At 44.9% G+C, this 23,649-nt stretch overlaps 1 protein-coding gene and 1 pseudogene across 2 annotated transcripts in view; both read right to left on the bottom strand.

The window, feature by feature from the left end:
- The window catches only part of PDE8A (phosphodiesterase 8A), a 168,567-nt gene that overhangs the window by 113,266 nt on the left and 31,652 nt on the right, over positions 1-23,649 (bottom strand). The gene's annotated exons all lie outside the window — the stretch shown is intronic.
- On the bottom strand, positions 928-11,830 carry LOC120248940 (annotated as a pseudogene).

Raw genomic sequence — 23,649 nt, 5'->3', positions numbered from 1 at the left:
TATTTGCAAATGACTGTGGGCATTTAAATAAAGAGGCAATAATGAGCCTCCTTCTTGGACTCATTCTTGACTTTAATGGTGGCTCTATTTCTGGTGTGACTCACCACAACCCCTCCAGAGGCCCAGGAGAGAGGGGCTAAGAGAATCCCAGCCACAAGGACCCTAAAGAACCACCCCCCACACTAAGTCCTCCAAAGACCCAAGTATTTTGACATACTTGTTACACGTCCCCTTTTATTTTTTTTTGGCTAGAGGTTTTTTTTTTTTTTTTTTAAGCTTCTCAACTGTTTCCTGGCCAAATAGTTGGAAAGAATTACTAGTTTAAGAAAAAGCCCCATGCCTGGGTGGCTCAGTTGGTTAAGTGTCCAACTTCAGCTCAGGTCATGATCTCACAGGTTGAGGGTTTGAGCCCTGTGTCAGGCTCTGTGCTGACAGTTCAGGGCCTGGAGATGCTTTGGATTCTGCATCTCCCTCTCTCTCTCTCTCTCTGCCGCCGCCACCCCCTCCCTCCATCCCTAGCCTGGTCACTCTCTCTCTCTCTCAAAAATAAATAAAACATTAAAAATGATTTTTTTAAAAGAAAAAGCCCCAAATCAATTCAGCTTTTAATGAATCTTTAAAAGATCAGAAATAACGGGGATTAAGAAGGGCACCTGTTGTGAGGCGCACTGGGTGTTGTATCTAAGTGCTGAATCACTAAATTCTATCCCTGAAACTAGTAATACACTGATAGTAACTAGAATTTAAATTACAACTTAGAAAACAAAACAAAACAGGAGGCAGTTGGAGATTTTACGCTTTGCCATTTTCAACCTATATATTTAAAATAAGTGCACAATGAAAAAATTTTTAATTAATAAATAAAATCACAAATAAGTTTGAAAAACCATCTGGCATCTTGCGTTCTATAGCTGGACAACTGAGATCTTACTCATCAGCCTGAGCTGTTCCTTTTTCAGAAACATAGACACCACCCCAAAATTTCTGATACCCTTGTTTTTAACTGTTGTGGCTTGCTGAATCAAAGCAGCTCAGTCTGATACAAGCTCACTGTTATTTCCTTCAAGAATTAATTTAACTTATCTTCCTGGGTTTCAGACACTGAACAAGCAACACCTGGCATCATGCAAACCCTCCGGATGTATTTTCACCCAAGAAATTTTGGATTTCAGCCAGAAAACCATTGTCCTGAATAACAACGCTAATGGGGCAGGGAGCATCCCCGGACCTCTTGGAACAGAAGCCCCGTGTAACGCCCTTGATCATGTCCTGTTCAAAACATCAGACAGAAAACAACTGGCTACTGTTTGTACTATTTCCCCATGATTTGTCACACTGGAGCCACTTCTTCTTTCCAAGGAGAGTAAGTTCTACTCTACACCGATGTGACGGAAGTCCCTTCGCAGGGTTCCTCCAGGGCCCTTCCCAATACCAGTGCGTCCCTTCAGAGTGATGGCGACATTCTCTGGAATGCAGTCTGCTGAGAAGGGTCTTCCTTCTCGCAGGAGAGGCGGCAAAGAGAGTGCTAGAGTATTTTAAAGCAACCCTCTAACATTTTCACCCCAAAATACTTGTGCATGTGTAGACTTTTCTTCTCAACCACAATTTCACTCCAACTAACAAAATAAAAAATAATTCCTTAATATCCTCTATCACCCATGCAAATTTCCCTGACCCGAGAGCTCTGAACTCCCAAGTTCCTCACACCAGAACCTTCACCCCAGCATGGTGGACTCGGCCAACTTGCTTCCTGGAGAGGGCGGCCTCTTTAGACCAGGAAGTCAGGAGCCATGCCCACCCCCATGCAAGGAACCACGCGGCTACGAGACTCTGGAAAAAGGACAACTTTCTATGTGAAGCAAAAACAGGAAAGATCTCTTTTTTGTTTTAAGTTTATTTTTGAAGTGAGCACAAGTGGGTGAGAGAGGGAGAGACAGAATCCCAGGCTGGCTCCGTGCCATCAGTGCAGAGCCCAATGTGGGGCTTGAACTCACAAACTGAGACCATGACCTGCGCTGAGATCAAGAGTAGGACAGTTAACCTACTGAGCCACCCAGGTGCCCCATTGAAAACCTCTTTTAAAATAAAGAAAACTAGGGGCGCCTGGGTGGCTCAGTCGGTTAAGCGTCCGATTTTGGCTCAGGTCATGATCTCACGGTTCGTGGGTTTGAGCCCCGCATCGGGCTCCATGCTGACAGCCCAGAGCCTGGAGCCTGCTTCAGATTCTGTGTCTCCCTCTCTCTCTGGCCCTCCCCTGCTCATGCTGTCTCTCTCTCTCTCTCTCTCTCTCAGAAATAAATAAAACATTAAAAAAAAAATAAAGAAAATTATTGCCATTATAGGGGCAAAGAGTAAATACCCTTCATAAAGAGTACTTATATCTCAAAATAAAGCGATCAAAGAATGTAAAGAGTTGGCAAAGACAATATCAACTCCAAAATACACATGAAAAAATCCAATCTTACTAGTAATCAAGTAAGTATTCAAGTAATGACTTGCTATTTGTCATGTAAATTAGCAAAGATTTTTTTTGGGAAAAAAAATTCAACAAGAGCAAAAATTAGTCTCTTTAGCTGGGTAACAAGCTTTCTGGAGCACAATTTGTCACATGTTCCAAAATATTTTTCCCCAGTATCTGTCCTAAAACAAAGTCATAAAAAGTGTACACATAATTACATAAATAAAGATTTCACAGCACTAAGACTTATTTCTAATGTCAAGAAAGATTTGGGGCAGGGGTGTCAGGGGGTGAGGCGCTTACCATCTAAATGCCCAACAGTAAGAGCCTGGTTAGATAAAATCCTGGCGGGTCTCAAAACGGAAAGACTAGGGGCGTCTGGGTGGCTTAGTCAGTGAGCGTCCGACTTTCGCTTAGGTCATGATCTCGCGGTTCGTGGGTTCGTGCCCCTCGTCTGGCTCTGTGCTGACTGTCAGCTCAGAGCTTGGAGCCTGTTTCAGTCTGTGACTCCCTCTCTCTCTGACCCTCCCCTGCTCACGCTGTCTCTCTCTCTCTCTCCTAGAAATCAATAAAAGATTTAAAACAAAACAAAACAAAAAAAAAAAAAGGAAAGACTAGAGGTTGTCACTGCTTACAGCGTGGCCCATGGACCACATGTTACTGGCCCACAATGAAATAAAGAGTTTAAGCCAGAGTGTGAATTAACCACAAAAGATTTTAAACAGCCAAATACTCTCATTTCAGAAATCAGCACGTTGATTTACATCTGCCATAAATACCTTATCTTGCCCGAGACCCCAAGAAACAGACTACCAGCTTGGCTCCTTTACAGAACACCACGACAGACCCCCCCCCCCCCACCACCCAAGAACAGCACCCAGGCTTGCCCACATCCCTGCACGCCTACCGCTGCCACTAAACTCGCACTGATGACCCCTCTCCGACTGGACAGTGGCCGAAGTCTAGTTAGTCCCCCACTACTTCTGTGCCTTGCAGTCCATTTTCCCAGAGCAGCCAGAGAGATCTTACTGCCAGCTTTATGGACACATACATCAAGGTCATCGTTTTGAGATGCCCATCAAACCATGTGTGTTCAAGATACATTGTAAACATATTTAAAATCTTAACGAAAGCAACAATTTTCTGGAAATAAACTTAAAATTTTGTAAAAGGAGAATAAAACGCAAAGAGGCCAAAAACCATAGACGAAACTGAAAATTTTAAAGAATTAGGATGAAAAGAGGTTCTGCACTGTGGCAGGGACTTTTAAATGCATACCCGTATCTGGTTCTCCTCTCTCTTGACACACAGGAGGGCTACCCTTCCCAGCCTTTACCTGTAGGCCTCCGACTGGTTCTACCTAACAGACTGTGAGCTCAAGTGAGGTGTCACTGAGGCATTTCACCGATGGTGTGTGAGCCCCCCCAGGATCTTTTGATCTTCCGCCCCCACCACAGCAAACCTTGAAACTAGGTGTTGAGATGATAGTATCACACGATGATGAAGACTAATATTTCAATTTTCAAACCCCCTCTGCTATTTTTCTATGAAACTATTCTCAAAATTAGACTTACAGTTATCTGCGTTGATCACTTAAATACATTAAATATTTTCTTTGTCAAATACTTGAAAATAATTTCATCAACTGCTGATATAATGGTGAAAATGTTATACTACAAAGCTAAGAGTAGAAAACAATCACATTTACTACCAAATGTCGACTGTATCTCACCTACACTTTGAAAAGCAAAACATATGAAAAACAAAACACAAAAGCTTTCTCCGCATAATTTCCTTCCACTATTCCTTTCATGGCACATAAACGTCTGCTAACTATTAATGGACAAAAACTAGAACTTTCCCATCGAAGTTAGAAACAACACAGAACTCTGTAATAAAAACAAAACACTACCTTCTCTACTTTTTAACACTGTCCTGGAGATGCTATTCAATGCAACTAGAAAGAGACTGCAATTAGTGGTCTCAGTATTGGAAAAGACGAAGTAAAACTCCATTCACAACTAATATACTACCTGGAAAACCCAAAAGAATTGATAAAGTATTACAAACCAGAGATTTAAAAGGTTATACAATAAACATATCAAAATCAATAGGCTCATTTACAAAGGGGAGATTCTGTTAGAAAGTACAATGGAAGAGAAAACTCCACTTATGAAAGTGAAATAAAAATAAAATATTTAAACAGAAGCTTCCTAAGAACCTCTGAATAAAGGTCTAAGAACACTGCCCCCTAAAACACAATCAATTTGAATAAATGGAAAGACATACCACATTCTTGGGTGGGAATATACAACATCATAAAGAGGTCAGTTCTCTCTGCACTAATTTATAAATTTAACAGAACCCCAATAAAAATACCTTCGACTTCTTTTCCACAGCTAAACAAGCAGATTATAAAGTTCATCTGTAAAAAAAATTACAAAAAATAAGAATAGCCGAAAGAACCCTGAAAAAGGGAAAGAAATGAGGGAGGGCCAGGCTTACCAGACTTTGAAAAAGCGTAACAATGGCACATAATTAGAGAGACTAATGGAAAAGAATAGAAGAAAATCCATAAATGGACCCAACTTTGTATGATATTTAGGGGGAGCATATCAAAACAGTTGGGGAAACAGACTTATTAATAAACGGTGTTGGGAGTAATTGAGCAGCAATATGAAGGGGAAACGGATCTGGTCTTCACACACCAGGACTGTGTACAAGGGTAAATATTTAATAACCTGGGAATGAGGGAAACTTTCCCACTGTGACTCAAACTCCCGACGCAATAAGAAAAATTACTGTCAGAATTACACAAAAATTTTGCCATTTGCATAACAAGACACCTTAAGCAAAGTAGAAGGAAGATGGAAAAAAGAATGTTTACAATAGAGAAAGGGCATCCAAAAATGGAAGAAAAAGACAAGCCTCTGGAGAAATGTTCTAGAGGAACAGGAACAGATAATTCACAGAAAAAGGAATGTAAATAACCCTTAAATATGGGAAAAGAGAGCTGTCCATTCAGTCTCGATCCTTATACGAGAAATACAACCAAACTACAGTGAGACCGGAAGAGGCAAAGCAGCGGGGAGGCGGACTGACACACTGCCTGTGAAAACGCAAAATGGCACAACCCCTTTATGGGGAAGAATTCAGCAACACCCAGCAAAATTACATATGCAGTTATGCTTGAACCCAGCAATCCCATTTGTAGGAGCCTACCTAAAGGGTACACTGGCAAAATAAAAATTAAAAAAAAAAAAAGAAGAAGAAGGATGTATGCACAGGCCATGTAACTGCGAATCGGGAAACAATCCACTTGCTCACCACCACGGGCTGGCTGGCGGAGCAAGGTGTGGTGAAGCACCCGCCGTGGGGCAGGATGCCACTGCAAGTGAGAGGAGGAGCCGAGTCAGACTACAACGTGGAGGAACCCAAGCAAAAAGCAGCCAGCAAAAAGGCCAAGAAGTGCATGACTCCATTCAAATGAAACGTCCAGAATGGACAAACCCAAGGAGACAGAATGCAGAGGCTTGGGGCTGTGGTGGGGACAAGAGGGAGCGGAGACCGCCTGCTCATGGCGACAGGGTGTCTTTGATGGTAATGTTCTAGGGTTAGACAAACAGTGGGAATGGTTGTGCAACTTTGAGAATATGCTAAGAAAACACTGAACTGTGCACTTCAAAGGGGTGAGTAGATGAACTATATCTCAATTCTTAAAGAGGAATTCCTGTCCATACAACTGCAGAGTGATCTCAAGGATCTACGTTAAGTGAGAAAAGCAAGATAAAGAGGAGTATGTTTAGTATGCTATTTATCTAACAGGGGGATGGTATCCCAATGACAAAACAGATTAAGTGCAAAAGACTGAAATCCATCAAATAAGTTAAATCCTTGAGTTCACAAGGACTCTTAAAAAATAAAATTTAACTTGTCCCCACTGAAGGCTGCTAGAGAACCAAATCATTCTGGAAACTGGTAAATCAGGGGCAAGAAACCAGCATTTATCCCACCAACACTATTCAAACTTTGTCTCCTAGTTAAAGAGGGGACATTTCTCTTTAAAAAGTATTTCAATACTGGGGCGTCTGGGTGGCTGGGTTGGTTAAGCGTCCGACTCTTGATTTCAGCTCAGGTCATGATCTCATTTGTGGGTTTGAGCCCTGAGTCAGGCACCACACTGACGAGGAGGAGCTTGCTTGGGATTCTCTCTCTCTCTCTGCTTCTCCCTAACTCATGGCCTACGCCAATGCGCATGATCTCTTTCAAATTAAATAAACTTAAAAAAAAAAAGTATTTCATTATCAAATGAGAAAGGAATGATAGAGTATTGCCTTTTGCATTAATGAATTAAAGATGCAATGATCATCACAAGACCTTGTGTGATCTCCTCCTTAACTAAATGAGGGCAGATCTATGTAAACCAATAAAATATGGCAGAACAGACTACATAGAAAGAAGTTTCCAGACTAGTCAAAACGGGCATTGTAACCGGTCTCAGCATACAGGGTCACTTTCTCTGGGGAAAATCGGCTACCATGTCCTGAGGATACTCAAGCAGCCCCTGGGAAGACCACCCACGGCAAGAGGAGCCGGCCCCCACCACCTCATTCAGCCAGCCACGTGAGCGAACCACCTTGGAAGTGAACCCTCTGGCCCAGTTAAGCCTCTGGATGACGGCAGCCCAAGCCAACACCTGGCTGCAACCTCACAAAAGACCATGAACCAGAACCACCAACCCCATTAGCTCCCAAATTCCTGAGCCACAGAATTTGGGGGTGATTTGTTATGCAACAAATACAACACTGTTTTCTATCCTTCTATACCCGTATTGTGAAGTCTCCACAATAAAATATTTCAAAATAGTAAGTCAGCTAAATACAGAGGATCCTTTAAACAATCCCTTTGTTCCTGTGAGAGAAGACAATAGGTCAAATGGGAAGGGCAGAAGAGTGAATATAAAAATCACACCTTTACACATATCTCACAGTCAGTCTTAGGAAAAGAGAATCATAGGTTATCTCAATTCTCCCCAAAAAAACTTCAGCAGGTAGAATTTATTACTCCTGTTTTGCAAGTAAGAACATCAAGAAACGTGTCAGAGAAATGAGCAACTTTTCACAGTGGCTGAAGCAGGATACAGAAAGCTGTTCTTTCCACCACGCCTCAAAGCCCTCGTGACCCTGTAACTTCGCCCTCGGGCCTGTCACGACCGAAGCTGCTACTGTCCGATGTGTGCGCTCTGTTCTGTACGCAAACACCACCCCCAGCACTCGCCTCTCCACTTCCCTTTCCTCCCCAACACAGCGCGTCAGGTAGCGGGGCCTGATGCAGAGCAACCAGCAACTGCTGAAGGAAGGAAAATGACAAGAGCTCTAAGCTCCTACTCACATCCCAGATTTCCGTGCCGTCTGGACGGGGCTGCTCTTCAGGAAACGATTACTAGAGTGAATGGTGGATCGGGTTCTCCAAATTTCTCTTTTTACTGCTTAGTTGTTTTCAAAGTTAAGGGGGGGTGGAGGGGGTGTCATGTTACCATGTGTCCTTCCTTGTTCCCAGGGGTAAATTGTGTATTGGGTATTGTGTAATCACTTATATATATATTTTAAAAATTTTTAATGTTTATTTATATTTGAGAGAAGGAGACACAGAATCCAAAGCCGGCTCCAGGCTCCACGCTGTCAGCACAGAGCCTGACACCGGGCTCAAAACCAAGAACCGTGAGATCATGACCTGACCCAAAGTCGGACGCTTAACTGACTGAGCCACCCAGGCACCCCTAAAACCATTCTTTTTCAAACAACAAGGTAGAACCTTTCATTTTAGGAAACTATTTGTTCAGTGTTGTCAGCTTTTTAGGCATTGAACAGATTGTTTTATATTCATAACTTAATCCAATCTTGACGACTATCCCCCCTTTTACAAACAAAAAGCTAAGGCCTTAAGAGGTTATGGGACTCTCCAAAGGTCAAAAGGCAGGGAGCGGCGGGGCTGGGGTTCAGACCCGTATCATCTGCCTCCAAAGTGCATCCTCCAACCTCTTTACTCAAGAGGAAAACACCCCACAAAAATCAGCCAACACATAAAGCCTAAATGTAAATATACTGTCTTATATTCTCCTTCTTTCTGGGTCCCTCCGAGCGTGGCTCTCAGCTTCCTTCTGCCAGGTTAGAATGGCAAACGAGAAAGTGCTCTTTCCCCACATCTAGGTGAACAGGAACGGCTGAAGTGCAGAACAAATCAACAAAGAGGATATTGACGTTACTTTCAAAGTTGTTTCTGAGCACAGTTCACAGGGGGATGGGGAAGACAGCCAAGATTTCCATGCTAAGGAAAGAAAAAGGAAATAGGGACTCTGGAACTAACTTCCAGGACATATTTCTCAGGCTTAAAATAGGCTTGACCTTAGGATTGTCATGAGAAACGCCAGAACAAATGAAGTCATCGTATATAAACTGTTTGTTCTCAAGAACATGACTAGTGGGCACACCACACAGAAGTAGGTTAAGGGACACCGATCGATTAGCCAACACTGCTCTGCTGAGAAGTTTTCCTGTAGGTCACACTTTAAGGCTAGTAAAGTCACTAATGTTCCATGCAACTTCAGCGGGGCTTCAAGTTCACCGCTCCTTCCAGCCCACACTTCCCCAAACTGACTTGGAAAGGGGTAGAGAAAAAGGCCACCTCCCTTGAAGTCAATCAACCCATTCAGGAGCAGAGGATGCAGGCCCCGGGGTGGTCCCTGGAGACCCCGGGCTGTCTCTGCAGCCCAGCCTCAGCCCTCCTGGAGCCTCCCTATCAGGAGGAGGGGCGATCAAACACTCACCACCGCGTGAGATCCGAGCTATGCTTCCAACAGGACGCACAAGTGGGGACCTGGGCCTGCCGGTGTGGGGAAGGGAGGGAACGGCCTCTCAGGGGAGACCCAGAGGAAGGACAGGAATCGAGTGCAAATGGAGCAAAAGAGTATTTGAGATGGAGGCCAAAGTCCACGGCAGGTCCACGGACCAGAAGGGACACACACATTCATGAAAACTCTGCCTCAACTATAATACATACTGAGGTTTTATTACAGATTTTGATTGAAAGTTAACACACTCACAGAAAAGGACATAAATCATAAGTATGTAGCTTGGTGAACTGTCACAAAACGAACCCACCCACATAACTACCATCCAGGTCAAGAAATAGAACACTTCCAAACTTAGAAGCCCTGTGCCTTCTGCAAATCACTATCCCGCCCTCTTCCCCTAAGGTCGGCACCGTTCTGACTCCCCAACCACACCTCTGCCTGACTCTGAAGTCTGTATAAATCAGATAATACAGCCTGGCATCTTTGGTGTCTGTGTTCTTTCACTCAACACTTTGCTTGTGAAACTGCCGCATGTAGCAAGCGATGCGGCTTCCATTTCTGTTGCCACAGAATATTCCACAATATATATTCCATTACATGCCGATGCCACAATTTATTCTCCTTCTGGTGGCTCTGAGTTATTGCTCGTTTTTAGCTATTGTAATACTGCTGTGAACATTCTAGTACATGACTTTGGTGAACATACGTATGCCCCTCTGCTGGGTATACACCGAGGAGTAGGCTGGGTGAGACAACGTGCCTATGTTCGACTTTAATAAATACTATCAGACAGTTTTCCAAAGTAAGTTTATCAATTTACACTGTTACTGACAGCATATGACATTTGTTTCTTGTTTGGCTGGTTTTTGTCTAACAGACAAAATAATCTACCGCAGTCCAGAGAAAATCTAAACTTCTGATGGAAACTGGCCATGAAAAAACAATGAGTCCCTCTCCAGCCTGAAATCCCCATGTATGCTCCTTTACGTGAATTTTATTGTTTATCGCCCCCAATTCCTAAGCTTTACCATCGGTAAGCTCTTAAGACAATACATTCCATTACAGAGAGAGGTCTGGAACATCCCTATTCCCAGGTCACAGGAAACAGACACACAGGAACAGTTTTGTGGGTCTGGTTATAAAATACTCTGTATCACCTACAGCCACAAATGGCTTTCTAACAGTCACTTTCAAAACAGGCGGAGTTTTTACGTCACTCGTATTCTATTAAAAGGTAGAGAGGAGAAAGCTAGACCGGTCTCCCTCCAGGTTGGCTTTTTAGACATCTCTGCCTGGTTGCAAAGCAAAAACCGCCCTTCAACCCTCCCTCCCTTCCCCACCATGAACCTCCCCCGCCCTCGAGCAACAAAACATCATACACAAACACAGAGACACCCCAGGAAGAACGAGGAAAAGGGGGTAGAAATTGTGTGAAGGACACTTCCTTCCTTTTTCTTTTTACAGGACTCAAAACCTGTCCCTCCCATGTGCCCATTGTCAAAACAGGACTCCTGAAGACAAAGGACAGGCTGGCCTGGGAGGAGGTTGGCTGGGCAGCATCCGAGGCTCGCTGAGGTGGGGTAGGTGCCTGGCTGCTGGGACGGGGGAGAGGGGGGCTCCCTTTGGCAGGAAGAGCACAGCAGCCCCGGCCAACAATGCTGGCAGACAGCACTGCGGGGACACTCAGCAGGAGGCGGCCGGCTGGGCCTGCGAGGGCAGGGCTGGGTGGGGCGGGCTGAAGGGGGCTGAGGACAGTGGCGGACATGTCAGCGTGGGGAGGAAGGCCACGTCAGGTGGCAGAATCTCGTCCCTGGAACCCGGGATCAGCAAAGGAACGAGAGGACGCAAAGGAGGCCTCAGCTGTGGGGAAACTAGGGTGCTGGCAGGCGACTAGCAGAGGACAGAAGAGCGACACGCACGACCGGCAGCGGGATTAAGATGGGAATGTGTCCACAGCACCGAGGTCCAGGTATTACACACGGGACTGAGTCCCGGGGGGTGGGGGTGGGGGAGGGACAAATGACCGATTTCCTCTAACGAAATTGGGATCAGGGTGGGGGGTTCGCAGTGAGGAGGAGGAGGGGTGTGGTGGGACCAATCTAACCCAGGTTCGAGGAGAAGGGCAGGGAGAGGGAGCCAGGCAGACCACGACAGGTATGGATGGAATGAGAATGAACTTCCGAAGATACATTAAGACAGATGCAATTAGCCTATTATTTCATTGTCAAACACACCAAATGTCACCTGGCTTCTGACACCTTCCCGGGCCACTAACTGCACAAGCACCAAGACTCCCAGGAGAGCCTCACAAAGGCCACAGCTTCCCGGAGCCAGGTCCCCCCGCCAGAGGCAGGCTGCTTCTGATGTCCCCACGGTCACTCCCAGCCAGCCCCTCCACTGCAGGCCTGGAGACGCTCATTGCCCAGCAACGCCACGGACCAGTCACATTCATTAAGGATCCTGACCTCGAGCTCAGTCTCCTCCACCGCAAATCCGACCATCATCTTGGGCAACCTCATGGTTCATTTGGCAACACCACCACCTCGCTGTTCCTTCACCTTAACTGGGACTACGAACTGCGGCCCATGCCCCTTGCCCTAGGCACCACTGCACGGCCACACTCCAGCCTTCATCTGGGAGAATGGACCAAAACTTCCCAATTTATCACTTCTTTCTCCTAGCTGTTTGCATTCATAACAATAACCATTATTAAGAAAAATAAGAAATAGCGGGTAACACTTCGGGAGTGCTTACCATGTGTTACGCACAATTCAGAGTGCTTGACACGTATCAACCCATTTACACCTCGCAGCACTCCGAAGAAATAGGTGCAATTATAATTCTCATTTTCCAGGATTTGAAATCTGAGGCAAAGAGAGGTAGAGTAATTTTCCCAAGGTCCCACAGCTATAAACTGGCCAAGAGCTGCGATTTGAACGCAGGTGGCCTGGTACCACAGTATGCTCGCCCACACTCTCTTTTTATTACATTTTATCAAATACAGAGAAAAGTATGTAAGTCACGGACAGATAAATTTTCACAAACACAACACGCTGCACACACAGCTCCCGGATCTGGAAGCAACATCGCCAACATGCTGGAAGCCCATCTCCCCTTTCAGTACCGCTCTGCTGACTTCTAACCGGGTAATGTCTTCACGCGCAGCTGTCCTCGGCAGCCTTCACTACTACCACTGCCCGCCACCGCTGCCACCGGAGGGACCCAGGCTGAGCCACTCTACACACGGGGCGCTGTGCGCCTCTCAGCCCTGGGCCTCCATCCCCTCTCACCGAGGCCGCCAGCCGGGGCCTCCCTGCTGCCCGAGGCCCCCCGCCCCTGCCCGAGCCCCTGGCCCATACCCTGCCCCCCTGGCCTCCCCCGCACTCAGCTGAACCACACGTCCAGATCACTCCGACCCACAGTGCCCTACCCACGCACCCCAGAACGAAGGGCTCCCACGCCCGGCAGCGGGGCAAGTGCTGCCCATGTGCTTACTCTACAGGCCCCACCGCTCTCCCCTCCTTTGACCACTTCCTGACGCCCACCTCCCACTCCCCGCACACTTCTCGCCTCCGACTGCGGGGGCGACCCTGCAATCATTCACCGTAAGCAACTCCGGAAGGCAAACTGGGGAAAAAAGCAGCTACCTGTTCAAGTGACAAATGGATTAATAACATCCTTAACTTGTGAAAAATCCCATCCAGAGTGAAGACCCTCCAATTCTCTAAGACTAAGTGGCCAAAGTAACAGTATACAAAAGAAAAACTCCAAAGGTTGATAAACATTTGGGTGAAAGACTGAACTCCACTTCTGATTAAATAAATGTAAATTCAATTGGCCAAGGTTAAAATTTGAGGATACCACATCCTTCCAGACAGACTGAATTTTAATTCCAGAATCAAATTACCAGGGGGCCAGGCCCACTTACTTTGCCCCCCCCCCCCACCAACTCAGGACTCACACCACCATGTTTATTGCAGGGATGGTGTTGAGAGCCTCGAACCTTAAGAAGGGGCCAGAAGAGTAATTTCTTTAGGTGTCAGCTGAGGGACTATACTACTCTTGAGTCACTAGCTTCTGTTAACCTAAGGAATTCTGGGTCTTCTATTTGTTGAGGCTGTGGAAGCTCAGACTGTAACGTGGAACCCAACCCTGGGACCCAGGCAAGTCTCTGTGTCGTGCGGGGCCACATCTGACCTGGCTCCTGACAACAGATGGGCCCACCCACTGTGTTCCCTTGGCCCCAATTCCCTTCTCTGTTTATTTGTATCCTACTGTAAGCATTTTTTTTTTTGAGAGAGAGAGAGAGGAAGAGAAAACAAGTGGGGAGGGACAGAGGAAAAGAGAGAGAGAGAGACTCTTAAGACAGCTCCATGCTCAGCTTGGAGCCCTACATAGGGTTCGATCTCATGACCATGAGATCATGACCTGAGTTGAGATCAAGAGTTGGACACTCACCGTCCATCAATGGACGAATGGATCAAGAAGATGTGGTTTATCTATACCATGGAATACTACATGGCAATGAGAAAGAATGAAATCTGGCCATGTGTAGCAACATGGATGGACCTTGAGGGTGTTATGCTGAGCGAAGTAAGTCAGGCAGAGAAGGACAGATACCATATCTTTGCACGTATAGGAGGATTAGGAGGAACTTAACTGAGGAACGAGGGGGAGAAGAAGGGGGGAAATGGTGGGGGAAAGGGAGAGAGGCAAACCATGAGAGACTCTTGAATGCTGACAAAAACTGAGCACTGATGGATGTAGGTGGGAGGGGGGGATGGGCATGGAGGAGGGCACTCGTGGGGATGAGCACTGGGTGTTATGTGGAAACTAATTTGACAATAAACTATTTGTAAAAAAAAAAAAAAATAGTTGGACACTCACTGGCTGAGCCACCCAGGCACCCGCTCCTCTTACTCTAAGTATTCTTTAAGCTGCCTTGAGTCCTCGTGGAACAAAGCAAGGTAGGGTGTCCTAAAGATGCCATTTTGTCACCCCTCTGCTGTTCTGCATATTCTGAGGAGGAGTCAGGCTGGGCTATCCCAGTTTACGTTTGTCACCGCAGCTTGAAGAGGACTGTGTGTGCTGGGCTACTGGCTTCCGGCTGAGTAAACCAGCTTCTTGGGCAGAAATTCCCAAATACTGAATTTGCTTGTTCTTTCAGGAAGACCACATGGCATTTTTTTCAAAATGGAAGTACCATAAAGTCAACAAATTTGACAGACCATTCAAATTCCAGAGGGCCTGGACCATTCCAAGTCAAGAAATAAAAAATTCCTATACAACATAGAGAGAATACTCGGCTATAAACCAAACACATTCTACAAGGTGTATATCTATTCCATATACTTTCTTGATGAAAAAGCTAATTTCAGAGAAGCTGCTCACATAAAACACGGGGAAAGAAAGTACCTCAACTATGTGCTGCTCATTGTGGTGGAAGACAGATAAATGTCCTAATTTACACATCAATGAAATTTTATACCATTCAATCCAAAGAGAAATCATTGTCCAAAGACTGAAAAAATGAGAATGTTAAAAAATATAGTTGTCCCAGCTCTAATTCCAGGAAATTGCAAAGTCAAACTAGGCCAACATCGATTCCGATCCTGTGTGGGTGTTCAGGTATTCAAAGAAACCATCGCAGACACACTAGCAAAGAAAGGGAGGAGAACTCAAGAGATCCAGACTCTACCTTTCTCTCTCCCTGCTCCCCCCTCCCATTTCACAGGCCGTATCAGTTAGGAAGCTTTCAGGTGCAAGTAAAGATTAACCTCGAATTATTATACAAGAGGTTTACCACTCATGTAACCACAAAGTCGAGAATAAGACCTTGTGAGCTTCAGCTGAGGTTCAATAGGACCCAGGCCCTGTGACTCCACAACTTTCTGAGCGTGTTCTCACTCTGGAGCTTTGTCCTCATTGTTGCGGGCAAGGGAGAGATGGCCCCACCCACTCCACAGTCTGACGGAGACCATTTATGTCCTATGCCTAGCTGGGAACTAGTAACTGGGACCAGAGGAACCCCAGGACTTAGGCCTGGGTTATGTATCTAACAATGACCCAGTAGTGGGACCAAGGAGGCTGTTCAGGGCCACCCGGGGAATGGGGATGAGCTCAATCCCGCACACACTTCACAGCTACTACACATGGGAGAGAGGAAGAAAAGGATTATAGATGTTACCTCTTTAGTAAGACTGGCCAACTGTCCAAGCACAGCACCCCCCTCACCAGGCACACGGGTAGATCGTTCTTCCCCACTCAGTGAACTTGGGTGTGGCCGATGGAGTGTGAAAAACCAACATGGACCATCTCCAGGCATGGCACCTAAGAACCCCTCCATGCTCCATGCTCCTTCCCCTTCCACCAGCTTGTCCATGTAGACATGCACGGTGACCCTGGGAACCACATGGTGACGATGGCAGAACCATAGGTGGAAGGAGCCCTGGGCCCTGAATCATCCCTTAGAGGAATTGACTGGGAACATCTATTTACATTTTACATGCCTGAGATGCTTCCATCAAGGTTGAGACTTTTGTCTGTTTTGGGGCTACAATGGTCAGCCTACCCCGACAGGTCTGAAAACGAAGGCCCGCAGGGTCGGGTGACTTACCCGAGTTACAGTCAGCCAAGGAAACAAACACGAAAACAGAGAGTGCAATGATCTTACCAGTGGAAGGGAAAACAGCATGGAGGACATGTCAGAACAAGGAAAGCACTGGATAAGAAGAGAAGCAAGAGCAACAGGGAATCGGAGTTTTACGCAGACGGCACGAGGGAGGGAGAAGGTCACTGGAAGCCCTTTCTATTGCAAAACTTGTCATTTTCCCACAAGTTGTTATCCATTCTTCTCTCAGCAAACAAAGAATAAATAGAAAGTTTCTCTGCTAACTCGGAAAACAAACTGCCTCGGAATCTGAATTAAGAACAAGAACTCTCCTTCCGCATGGAAGTGGTATTAGTTTTTCAGCCGAGGAGCATGTGGGGAGTTGGACTGAACCCCAGTGCAGGAGCAGCTATTGCTGTCTGAGCATCAGCCCCTTCCTCTCAGAGCCGCACCCCCATCCAGTGAACGTGGTGCCCATCAGGGAAGCCACCTGCTGGCGGCAGGCGTGCCAAGCCAGGTCCGTCCTGTCCTTCCCAGGGTCTCCCCTACTAGAATCAGACAAAGGGGCTCAGACCCTCTCCATGCATGAGGCTGCGCAATGTGATGCCATCAGCCGTCAGTGCGCACGGTTTCTTGCTGAGCAGAAATAGCAGCCCAAGAAAAGGAAGAGGACACCAAGTGAGCAAAGTGGCGAGTGCCCTCACTCCATCTGCCCCCGAGCTGGCACGCCCCACCCTTCCCCTGATTGCCTACACAGCCAGCTCCAAGCAGCCACTCTCGATCGGGCTGATCTTACCTAAGATCAACAGAATCCTGACCAATATGATCAGGAAAACAGTCTCAAAACACAGACAAACAAAAAATTCATGACCTTTCAAGCACCTCAAAAAGTAAAATGAAAAACACAGAAATAGCAAGGTCTAGTATGGACTCAGGAACCAGGCCACGGAGTGTGAATCCGGTGCTCCAGTCACGAACTAGGGGGCCCTGGGCAGACTGTTGAACTGTCCACTTGCCAAAGGTGAACCTTTAAGGGAACACTGAGCCCCAGGATTTTCATAAGGATTAAACTGGTCAACACACATAATGTACTCAGAGCAGCACCTGGTATGGAGTAAACATTTAGGACATGATGGCCTTATTGTTGTATTACATCAATCTTCGTGTATTTCTAAGTCAGTGACCCATGGATTAGTAAATTACGGTGTAACAAGCTAGACCCAAACAGGCATGGAGCTGATCACAGAAACATGTTTGTCCCACCCGACCTGACAGCAGCACCATCAGACCCAGGAGCGCTGTTATTTGTAATAAAGGGGTCATTTCTTTCAGGCGCCCACCAAGGGGAGGCCCGCCTCAGACCCCCCAGCGCCACCCCCACCCCGAGGTGGTCAGCGAAACAGGCTGTGTCAGCCACAGAGTGTGTTCCTCGAGCCCACAGGCCACCTGTTCTCTGCTGCCCTCTCCCAGCACCCTGGTCCTCAGGGCCACCGTGAAGCTCCCAGGAAGGCAAACGCTGTCCCAGAGCAGCCCACAGGGACCGCTCTGTCCCCTGGGCATTAGTGACCTTGACAGTTTGAACCCTTCATCCTATCTTCTCTCTCTCTCTTCCTGGAATACCATGAACACAAAAATCTCAGGGCGTTACTTCCAGACATAAAATAGTTCCTCCAACAGTTACTTCCTTCCTTCTTACAGCTCTACCTTCACCAACGTTCTTGTGCTATTTCTGCTGATTAAGTCAGGGAGAACTTCTCGGCAGAGCGCTTATGAGGAAACTGCACAGTCAAAAGTCCAGAGGTCATCAGTCCCTGACTGTGTGAGCACTAGAGGTGCTCGGCACATAGCGGGATGAAGCACAGGTTAAAAAAAAGAATCTGAACTTGATAATGGGGAGCCGCACGGGCTCTGGCCAGGGAAGGGCACAATCAGGCTAGCATTCTCTGAACCTCTGCTTGTAGGGCGGCACATCCCTGGCCCTCTGCATGAGGGTCCAGGTTCTCTGTAACCTAGAGAAATGCAGTCTGAAGTGTTACAGAATAGCTTAGGTGAGGTAGAAATTCCAAAAAATTCCCTCATGAGGGAGACCAAATAAGGAGGTAGATCATTTTAGCAAGCTGGCTCTACCATAATAATGGCTAAGAATGCTGGGGGCAGGGGCAAAGCCCTCAGGCCACCATCTAGCTCATCCCAAAGCAACAGGGTGGGAAAGAGCCAGGGCCCAGTGTGGGTGTCATGGTCACAGGGCTTTCTAGAACCTGGCTATATGGCACAGGTGCGCTGCTCCAAATGCTCAGTGCCTGCACACTGGAAGAACAAGTTCAATCGATTCATGTTAAGCCCTGACCAGACCACCTCCAGAATTTTTTTACTACAGCAGAAATGGAGCACAGTGAGCAAACTACACTGTAGCAAAGCTAGCCCTGTAAACGGCTGAGCCTGAAGCAAAACCCTGTGATTACCCAAGAGATCCTCTATGGGATCTGGAGCAGTCCTACATTGTAGAAATATTCTTGGCCTCAAGACAAACATGGCTTTTGGCACTGGAAACTGGTTTTTGGTTTCCAGTCCAGAAAAGCAGTGTACCCCTGTTTATTTTTCCATTATCAGTAATATTCAGCAGCACTGAAAGGATACCTTCTCTTCTGACCCACAGGTGAGAAAACACAATTCTGATCAATAAGCAGAGAATCGAGAAACATCTGCCACTTCGATGTGTGCAACGATCAGAAGGCATCTTTCACACCTTCTCTCGTGTGCTCGCTTTACATACAAGGAACAGGGGCTCACAGGGGCGCCTGGGTGGCTTAGTCGGTTAAGCGTCCGACTTTCGCTTAGGTCATGATCTCGCGGTTCGTGGATTCGAGCCCCGCGTCAGGCTCTGTGCTGACTGCCAGCTCGGAGCCTGAAGCCTGTTTCAGTCTGTGACTCCCTCTCTCTCTGATCCTCCCCTGCTCACGCTGTCTCTCTCTCTCTCTCTTAGAAATAAATAAAAACATTAAAAAAAAAAAAAGGAACAGGGGCTCACAGACGAGTCACGTGACACACAGCTCAGTACCAGAGCCAGAATTCAAACCCAAGTCTTCTGATTCCAAACCCCCTGCCCTGACTATTAGCACAGAAATGGTCCGTTCAGATTTCTGAACAAGCACTGCAGGATTAGGAGACAGAAAGACAGGTCTGCTCTCTAAAGAGTGTATCATCTGAAAGGGAAGGCTACTGTCTTACTCATCCTGCCATTCCTGCAAATGCCTGGTGCGGTTCCTGGCCCACCGTAAGTACCAAGTAAACGGGTGCCCAGTGCCTGTTGGGAGCCAAAGTTTTGTTGTCCAAAAGGGACTGGCGACCTCTTATCATGCAAACCTCCCAAACTAAGAGAATTCTCTGTGGAGATGGAGAGTTGAGGGAGGCCTGTGATTCGGGGGCTGGGGGGAAGATAGACCACTACTAACACCCTTTCCGACTTGCAGTCTCCAAAAACTCATCTCCCTCTAGAGAGAAGTGTCTAATTGAAGTACTGATTTTTGTCAGTATTAAAATAAGTTTGCTCATATTGTCCATTATCAGTTTTCACAGTGTTCTGAGCCTTTTGCAAACACCGCTGGACCCAGTGCCAGGCTGACCCACGCCTGCCTTCGGCCCAAGGCAAAGCTTTAATACAGCTCCACTCATCTGGAATCTTTGGCTTTTCAAGACCCTGTTTCTTAACCCAGAGTAACAAAACGACGCAGCATAAAGGCTGAGGCAGGAAAAAGGAACAACAAGACTTCCTGCTTTTATCTAAAAATATTAGGGCAGGAAAGGAAGCCGCTCGAACGTAGTGAATGACTATGTAAATAAAGTAGGTTTTTCCTACGTACCAACTCCAGCTCCAAACGTATGGTTACAAACTAAGAAAAGACAGGTATCCGTACATGGCTTTAAAATGAAAACAGAACCATTTCTGCAATAATCAAGCAACTCCGCTAATGATATCCAAGCTCAGAAATTCCAGGTATTCAATTTCTTATTTGCTCCTGCACAATAAACCCCCTGGACAAGAATACACTTTGCAAACCTGAACTGGAGGGTCGTGCAGACAGTGTGGTGCCCAGGCAGCAGCGCGGCGCAGTGACCAGGCGGTAGAACTATTTCTGGTCCACTTCCTAAGAAAAGCAAAGGCACCAGGGGACAAGGGGCAAGTTCAGGTACTTGTTCCAGCTTTGCTGATACCTGCAGGGTGACCTTGGACAGGTCTCCCAAATCCCTTATGGCTTCAATTTCATCCTCCAGAGAATGAGAAAAAGTTGAAGGCACCAATAAGGAATAAAATTATAAGAAAATGAAAGATTACAATAAGTAAGTATAACTTACCTGAGCCAAGGTTCTATAAACTCTTAATAAAATACGATGCTTTTTCACTATAGACTGCTCAAAATGTCTTAAAGCCTGCCCTAGCAGAATTGTTTTTCTAAATCAAAACTTAAAAATAGCATTTATTTTTACAAGTAGACTCTAAGGATATAATCGCAGATATGCATAATCACATGGAAGAAGATGGACACGGCAGCGTTTGTATTCTAAGTGTTTTGAAAAAATTGTAATGCCATGGGAAGATAGTTGCAATTTATCATTAAATTCAAAAATCAGGATATAAAACTATATAGAAGCAGGAGTTCAAGCCCCATGAAAATAAAAATAAGTATACAGAAGTACACTTAACATTTAAATTTAAAATTTCCTATGCATGCACAGGAAAAAAGAACGTTAAGAAGTAATTAATGTATATATTATGATACATATAATATACATGTATAAAAATGTTAACCAGGATTACTGTTAGGCTATAAAACTATAGAGGACTTTGCTTTCACTCATGAAAACTGTATTTCCCAATATTACAAACTGAATTCAGTAATACAGTTGACATTTGAACAATACAGGCTTAAACCGTGAATCTACTACTACACAATTTTTTAATGAATATACTACAGTACTATAAAAGTATTTTCTCTTATGATTTTCTTAATAACATTTTGTTCTATAGAGAAAACGTTAATACATGTTAATCACTTAAAGTGTTAATCAACTACGTGATCAATAAGACTTCAGGTCAAAAGTAGGCTGTTAGTAGCCACCTTTGGGGGAGTCGAAGTCACACATGGGCATTTCTGAACATGCAGGAGGTCAGCACCTCTAACCCCTGCATTGTTCAAGGCTCAACTGTATATTTTTAATTAGTTTTAAATTGTCTGTGAGAAGGAAGCAGGATTTATTTATGGAACACAAAGTTTTTAAAATATCAAAAATCCAATTAGGTCATGTCACATCAGTAATTCCAAGAAAAAGCATGTGGTTGTTATGTGATTAGATGAAACAAAAAGGTGGGGAAGAGCATCTGATAAAATTTGCCACTTGTAATTTTTTAAAACCATCCATAGAAAACAGGGAAGAGAAAGCTATTTCCTTAATAATAAAGCACATTAAAGCATATTATCTTAAAAGCAACAGCCAAGATCACACCTAAGAGTGAGAAACTGGACATGTTACCATTAAAATCAGGATAAAAAAGATGCACACTGAAACTATTATTATTGACAATGTTCTGAAACCCCAAAACAATCCAATAAGGGAACAGATTAAAAGGTATTACTTTGGGAAAGGAAAACCCAAAACCATCAGTCGGCTAATAGTGTAAACATTTATCTCAAAAATCGAAGACACTATACACTTGAGATTTATCTATTTCACACACATGTACATACACTATAGAATGTTTAGTAAAATTCAGCATTATCAATATATTTTATCTAAGTGAAATAATCAGTTAAAGATTTAATTAAAAAAAAAAAAGATTCTGGCTCCAACAGAATTATCCTAAAAAGACAGAACCCCCCCCCGTGTGAAAATGCATAAACTAAGATAAATGAATAATAAATATCACATTCATGGACAGAAGAATGCTGTAAAGCTATCAGCTCTTCCTAAATTACAGTGGATTTAACTCTTATACAATCAAAATCCTCCCAAAATTGGGGGGTAGATCAAAATCATCCTAAAACTGACACAGAAAAATAGACAAGAATGAGTTAAGAAGGTTTTTTCCATGGGACATACTGGGGAAAAGGATTAACCTTATCAGACACTACTAAAACATAAAGCTATAAAAACGAAATCAGTGCTGTAGTAGTACAGGCAGAAACAGATAACCAAAAACAGACTACCCGAAGATGTGATAAAGGTGAAAGTATATGCCTTTAGGGAATAAAAATAATTATTCACATAAAAGGCGCTGGAATAATAACTAGCTGATCCTTATCTCACACCAAAATATCCAAATACCCAAAATAAAGGCCAGATTTAAAACATTAAATGTTGAAATGAAATAAACTCACAAAAAGTATGAATACTTAACTATATCTGGATGAATAAGGACTTAGGCTTAGAGAGGCACCTGGGTGGCTCAGTCAGATAAGCGTCCGACTTCAGCTCAGATCATGATCCCACAGGTCGTGAGTTCGAGCCCTGTGTCAGGCTCTGTGGTGACAGCTCCGAGCCTAGGGCCTGCTTTGGATTCTGTGTCTCCGCCTTGCTCTCTGCCCCTCCCCTACTTGTGCTCTGCATCTCACTTTCAAAAATAAACATTAAAAAATTTTTTTAAATAAAAGAAAAATGAAAATTATCAGTGTAAGAGAAAAGGAACACACTTATAAAGTCAGCCAAAGTGAAGTAAAACACTAAATTATTAAATGTAAATTGCAAGTGTATATGAAATATATATGAACTCCCTAGTTTGGGGTTTCCTTAGTGATCTATTTTCTGGACCTATCCACTGACTGACTCCAAAACGCTGTTTCTCCTAGAATAATGAGTCCTCCGAGCACCTGCACTGTCCTTTCCAACACCATTCCCCACTGAAAGCAGCAAGGCACCTTGGAGCAAAGGCTCAGTGCTGGACCGGGACAAGGAAGGTACATTTCAAAGATTAACAGAATCAGATTAAAAGAATACAGAAATGAAAGTGAAGGAGCCCCCACTGGCCGAAGGGATTACCATTCTGGTCTTAAAAAAATTAAAAAAAAAAAAAAAAAAAGACTATAATAGATCCAAACACATCCAACCAATGAAAACCCCTACGTCCACAATTACATTCTTTAAAAATGAAAAGTAAAAAACAAATAAAAACAACAACATATTCATTCCCATTTGAGGCAGCAACACCTAAACTATTAAAACTGTTAAAGGGAAAAACTTACCCTGCCTTTTGAAAAGGAACTGTATTTTATAACAATTAAATAGCCCTGGCCCCAACTGATGAAGGAAACTTCTGCTTTACACAGACATCAACTACAGCATATAGAAAAGTAACTGAGTTAGGAAACATCAGTCATTAGCCCTGATCAGAGTTGTTATTTTAGATAATGATTGTCAACCGGCGCTTTAAAGAAAAAAAAAGGGGGCAGGGGAAAAAAACCTAGGTGAATATCCTCTGGCGAACTGCACATTGACACGGTGCCCAGTGCCACACGTATCGCTTTCTGGTCTTATGAGGGGAACCTGACACGGGGGGGTGAGGGGACCAGCTTCTCCTCACCCTAACCCAGTGCGCAATGTGAGCATCACTAATGGCGGGTCAATCAGGAATTCTGTGTCTTCTGATGGGATTCATGGATCGCCAATGATGTGTTCTAACCAAACATATGTTAACTTTCATCCATTTTAGATACAACTTCCAGTTCACAAGAAATG

The sequence above is a fragment of the Hyaena hyaena genome, unplaced genomic scaffold (assembly GCF_003009895.1).
Source record: "Hyaena hyaena isolate Hyena2069 unplaced genomic scaffold, ASM300989v1 scaffold_13, whole genome shotgun sequence".
NCBI lineage: Eukaryota > Metazoa > Chordata > Mammalia > Carnivora > Hyaenidae > Hyaena > Hyaena hyaena.
Note: the sequence above shows the minus strand (reverse complement) of the source record. Positions and strands in the feature narration are given on the sequence as shown.